The 5350-nt window shown below is 38.3% G+C and overlaps 1 non-coding gene across 1 annotated transcript; it reads right to left on the bottom strand.

Annotated features, from left to right (window-relative positions):
- Positions 1–3698: 3698 nt before the first annotated feature.
- LOC118902923 lies at positions 3699–3829 on the bottom strand. The gene has a single exon (XR_005021637.1). It is a non-coding gene; the product is annotated as a small nucleolar RNA SNORA18 (small nucleolar RNA).
- Between the last annotated feature and the right edge of the window lie 1521 nt (positions 3830–5350).

Here is a 5350-nt window from a genome sequence, read left to right as displayed (position 1 = left end):
ATTGGCAAGGTGACCTGGAGTGGGAAGGGAATAACACAGCTAACGTCTGTTGTGTACTAGCCAGTGGGTAGACACTGTGTTAAATGCTATCTTGTTTAATCAGCTCTGAAATCTCTGAGGTAGGTATTGCTAAATAAAATTCTTATTTTACAGATGGGGAAACTGAGGCATGGAGAAGTTCAGTAACTTATCCCAGATCATTTAAGTAGAGATTAAGTAACGTGCTCCAGTTCATCAAACAAGGCAGTCTGCCCCAAGAGCTTGTACTCCTAGCTGTTTATTATCCTCTGTAAGGGCTTAAAAAATGTAGAAATACAGGAAGGGGAAGAATGCTTCTAAATGGTACAAGAGAGAGAACTTTGTCTTTGAAGTCAGGAAGAACTTATTGCAACCCTGGCTCTGCCACGTAGCAACTCTTTGACCTTAGGCGAGTTACTTAAACTCTATGCACCTCAGATTTCCCATCTGTAAAATGGATGCAATAATACGTACATCATAATATTCTTGTGAGGGTTAAATAAGATGTATTCAGTGCAATGTGGGATGCATGGGAAATAGCCTGCATTGTACCAAGTAGTTCTCCTGAGGTAACTTACTTAATCCTTACAATAACCCTTTGAGGTGGATGTTCTTGTTATCACTGCTGTTTTACAGGTGAGAAAATTAAGGTTTAAAGACAAGAAGTAACTTTCTCAACATTACCTAGTCAGCACACGGTAGAGCAAGAATTCAAACTTAGGAAGTCTGATTCCACAGCACAAGCTCTCATCTACGTTTATTATCTGCCTTTCCCATGTGAAAAAGACTTGGGAGTTGGGGTTAAATACAAGCTTGAGAAGATTCTACAAGTATAGCAGCTGGTGAAAAAGCCAGTTCGTATTTAGGGCACATTCAGACAAAAATAGGGTCCAGTGCAGATGATATATTCTGTGCTGTTCAGATTGTGTCTGGAGTAGTGTGTTCAAGTTTGGATGATATTTTTTAACCAGTACTAACAAACTGGAAATGACTATGATAATGAGAGAGGTTGGAAGTGATCTCAAAAGAGCAACAGCTGAAAATGTTCTGATTTGATGAAGGCCTGCAAAGGATCAGAGAGATAAATGTCTTTGGGAAAGGCTGATGTCCAGCAGGTCGACAGTACCTTGATGTAATCAATATGGGTCCTGACTCTGTTCCCAGACTTGCATGTCCAAGAATATCACTGTATCAGTTAACATTCACAGTTGATCATATATGTGGTGATTGACTCACACTAACCAAACTTCTAAGAGACTGATGCATATGCCAGAATGCCAATTGCTTAAAATTAGGAACATAAGCACCAAACAGCTTTTATACATGTATTTGCTGATCAGAGCATCTATCTTGTTTAGGGGGGTGCCTTATATTCTTTTGTCAGAATGTATATTATACTGTGGTAAGCTAATTTGTTAGCTTGCAGGCAGGGTAAAATCACAGGCCCTTTACGGTTTCTGACTTAGAATGATAGTCAAAAATTGATGCCTTGGGACTTCGCTGGTGGTGCAGTGGTTAACAATCCGCCTGCCAATACAGGGGACATGGGTTCGATCACTGGTCTGGGAAGATCCCACATGCCGCAGAGCAACTAAACCTGTGCGCCACAACTACTGAGCCTGCGTGCCACAACTACTGAAGCCCATGCGCCTAGAGCCTGTGCTTTGCAACAAGAGAAGCCACTGCAATGAGACGCCTGCGCACCACAACAAAGAGTAGCCCCCACTTGCCGCAACTAGAGAAAGCCCGCGCGCAGCAACAAAGACCCAATGCAGCCAAAAAATAAATAAATAAATAAATAAATAAATAAATAAATGAATGAATTTATAAAAAAATGACACCTCATTATCTTATTAACTTGATTTATTAACTTACTTTCCTTAACTTTATATCTCATTATTTTATTAACTGAGTTTATTCATATGAACAATATTTCATATGTGGTTTTGAACATTTGTATCTTGTCATCTGCAAGTTGTATGCTTATATTCTTTACCTATTTTTGTTCTTTCTTATTGATTTATTTATTCATTCATTTATTTATTTTTGGCTGCGTTGGGTCTTCGTTGCTACGCGCGGGCTTTCTCTAGTTGCGGTGAGCGGGGGCTACTCTTCATTGCCGTGCGCAGGCTTCTCATTGCAGTGGCTTCTTTTGTTGCAAAGCACGGGCTCCAGGTGCGCGGGCTTCAGTAGTTGTGGCTCTCAGGCTCTAGAGCACAAGCTCAGTAGTTGTGGTGCATGGGCCCAGTTGCTCCGCGGCATGTGGGATCCTCCCGGACCAGGGCACGAACCTGTGTTCCCTGCATTGGCAGGCAGACTCTAAACCACCGTGCCACCGGGGAAGCCCTACCTATTTTCAGTTGGGTAATTTTTTTTTTAAATTTATTTATTTTATTTTTATTTTTGGCTGTGTTGGGGCTTCGTTGCTGGGCGCGGGCTTTCTCTAGTTGCGGCGAGCAGGGGCTACTCTCTGTTGCGGTGCAAAGGCTTCTCATTGCGGTGGCTTATCCTGTTGCGGAGCACAGGCTCTAGGTGCGCAGTCTTCAGTAGTTGTGGCATGTGGGCTCAGTAGTTGTGGCTCGTGGGCTCTAGAGTGCAGGCTCAGTAGGTGTGGTGCACAGGCTTAGTTGCTCCACGGCATGTGGGATCTTCCCGGACCAGGGCTTGAACCTGTGTCCTCTGCATTGGCAGGCGGCTTCTCAACCACTGCGCCACCAGGGAAGCCCCAGTTGAGTAATTTTTAATCAGATGGTCAATTTTTTTTTATAGTATAAAGGGTTTAAAAATATTATTTATAACATTAGGAAAATTATTTAAAGTTAATAAATTTTTAAAAATATTTTAATTTTATTGGAATATAGTTGATTTACAATGTTGTGTTAGTTTCAAGTGTACAGCAAAGTGGTTCAGTTATATTGAACACATATACATATATTTATTCTTTTTTATTATTTATTTATTTATTTAATGACCGCGCTGCGTGGCATGTGGGATCTCAGTTCCCCAATCAGGGATTGAACCCATGCCCTTGGCAGTGAAAGCACAGAGTCCTAACCACTGGACTGCCAGGGAATTCCCTTTTTATTCTTTTTTAGATTCTTTTCTCATATAGGTTATCACAGAATATTGAGTAGAGTTCCCTGTGTTATACAGTAGGTCCCTGTTGGTTATCTATCTTGTATATAGTAGTATGTGTATGCTCATCCAAGGCTCTTGCTTTATCCCTCAACTAAAGTCAATAAATTTTTATTTAAAGAATTTTACATGTGATCACCTCCACTGTCTATCAAGGTCACCTTAGTTCCTCCAAAGTTTGAGTCAGGATTTATCTTCAAGACAGCCCTTTTAAAAAGAAGCTATGCTTAATCCACATTTGTCCTATCAGTTAGCCCATAATTCTTTTAGTTGGACTTCTTTTGTCTCCACTTGAATATGGACACATTGATAACATCAAACATTTCCCCACTAGAATCTTGGGGATCTAATTTCTTCATGTAATTTACTTTAGGACCACTTATAGGCTCAGAGTAGATGGATTTGCCTGGTTATCAGTTTCAGACACCCTCTAAAACTAATGAGTTCAAATCATATTCGCTCCAAAGCTATCACACCCAAGAATGACTGGGATATGCCAATACCTAAGGTAAAAAAATTTAACTACTAGGTCTTTCATACTTTTAGCAGATCTTGTAATTCTTTCCAAAGATCTAACAAATAGTTCTGTGAGTGAAGCAAAACCACACAGTTACTCTGTGAGGCATTTCCAACAATGTGAGTCTACAGGAAAAGCCCCATAGGGATAGACCTCAACTATAGGGTTGTTTTTTACTGATTGATAGGTTCTTTGTATGAATATATATCTATTTAATATATTTGTCTATATTTAAATAATTCAGATAAACTGATATATATGTATACAAAGTAAAAGTATAAAATTTTATTATATCAGTTGCAAATATATTTTGTCATAATTTGCTTGCTTTTCGACTTTATGTCTTCTGCTATACACATAATATATTTTGGGTTTTATGTTTTGTTAAGACAGTTTTCTCCTCCCAAGATTATAGATATATTTTCCCATTTTTCGTTTATCCTTTAAAAAATTTACATCTTAAATACATGTGGAATTTATTTTTAAGTATGGTGTGAGGAAGGCATTTCGTTTTCCTTTTTTTCAAATGGATAGCTCCTTGTCCCAACACCATTTATTAAATAATTTGTCAGTACCTGTATGATTTTAAGTGCCTCATTTATCACATTCTAAGATCATTGGCTGTTTTTCACAATAATGTTTTTCACATTATTTCAATTATTGTGACTTCGTAATACATTTTGACACTTGACAAAGTAAGTCCTGTTTCTTGTTCTTTTTTCTAAAAAAAAAATGTTGACGTTTTTGGCACATCTCATAGATGAACTTTAAAACTAGCTTGCCAATTCTATAAAATATCCTGTTGGAATTTTGACTAAAATTGCATCACATTGTTTATTTAACTTGGGGAGCATTAATATCTGTATAATGTTGAACCTTTTTATCTAGGAATATCTTTCACAGCCTTCATTAAAATTATATGGTTACCTTCAATAAATTTCATACTTTTAAGTTTTTTCCTAAGTAATTCAAGGTTTCATTGGAATCGAATTTGGCTTTCTTCTCTATTACATTTTCAAATCAGTTTTTGTTGATTATAGAAAGGCTGTAGATTTTTATTTTATTATTATTATATTTTATAAATTTATTTTATTTAATTTTGGCTGCATTGGGTCTTCATTACTGCTCACGGGCTTTCTCTAGTTGAGCCGAGCAGGGGCTAGTCTTCATTGTGGTGTGCAGGCTTCTCATTGTGGTGGCTTCTCTTGTTGTGGAGCACTAGCTCTATGCACACGGGCTTCAGTAGTTGCGGCACGTGGGCTCAGTAGTTGTGGCTCACGGGCTCTAGAGCACAGGCTCAGTAGTTGTGGTACACGGGCTTAGTTGCTCTGCGGCATGTGGGATCTTCCTGGACCAGGGATTGAACCCATGTCCCCTGCATTGGCAGGCGGATTCTCAACCACTGCACCACCAGGGAAGCCCCTGTAGATTTTTATATGTTAATCTTGTTTCTATGTTTCTGAAAAATTTAATTAGTCCATACAGATATTATGTGATTGCCTTGGATTTTCTAGGTATCTGTCTACCTTGCCAATATTCATACTTATTTCTTTTGTTCTGATCTTTTTGTATTGACCAGTAACTCTAGGACAAAATTACTGACCATAAAAGTAGGCATCATATTATATTGTTCCTGACTTTTATGGAGATGTGGTCTAATCTTTTATTTTTCAGAATGAT

This window comes from Balaenoptera musculus, chromosome 10 (genome assembly GCF_009873245.2).
Source record: "Balaenoptera musculus isolate JJ_BM4_2016_0621 chromosome 10, mBalMus1.pri.v3, whole genome shotgun sequence".
NCBI lineage: Eukaryota > Metazoa > Chordata > Mammalia > Artiodactyla > Balaenopteridae > Balaenoptera > Balaenoptera musculus.
Note: the sequence above shows the minus strand (reverse complement) of the source record. Positions and strands in the feature narration are given on the sequence as shown.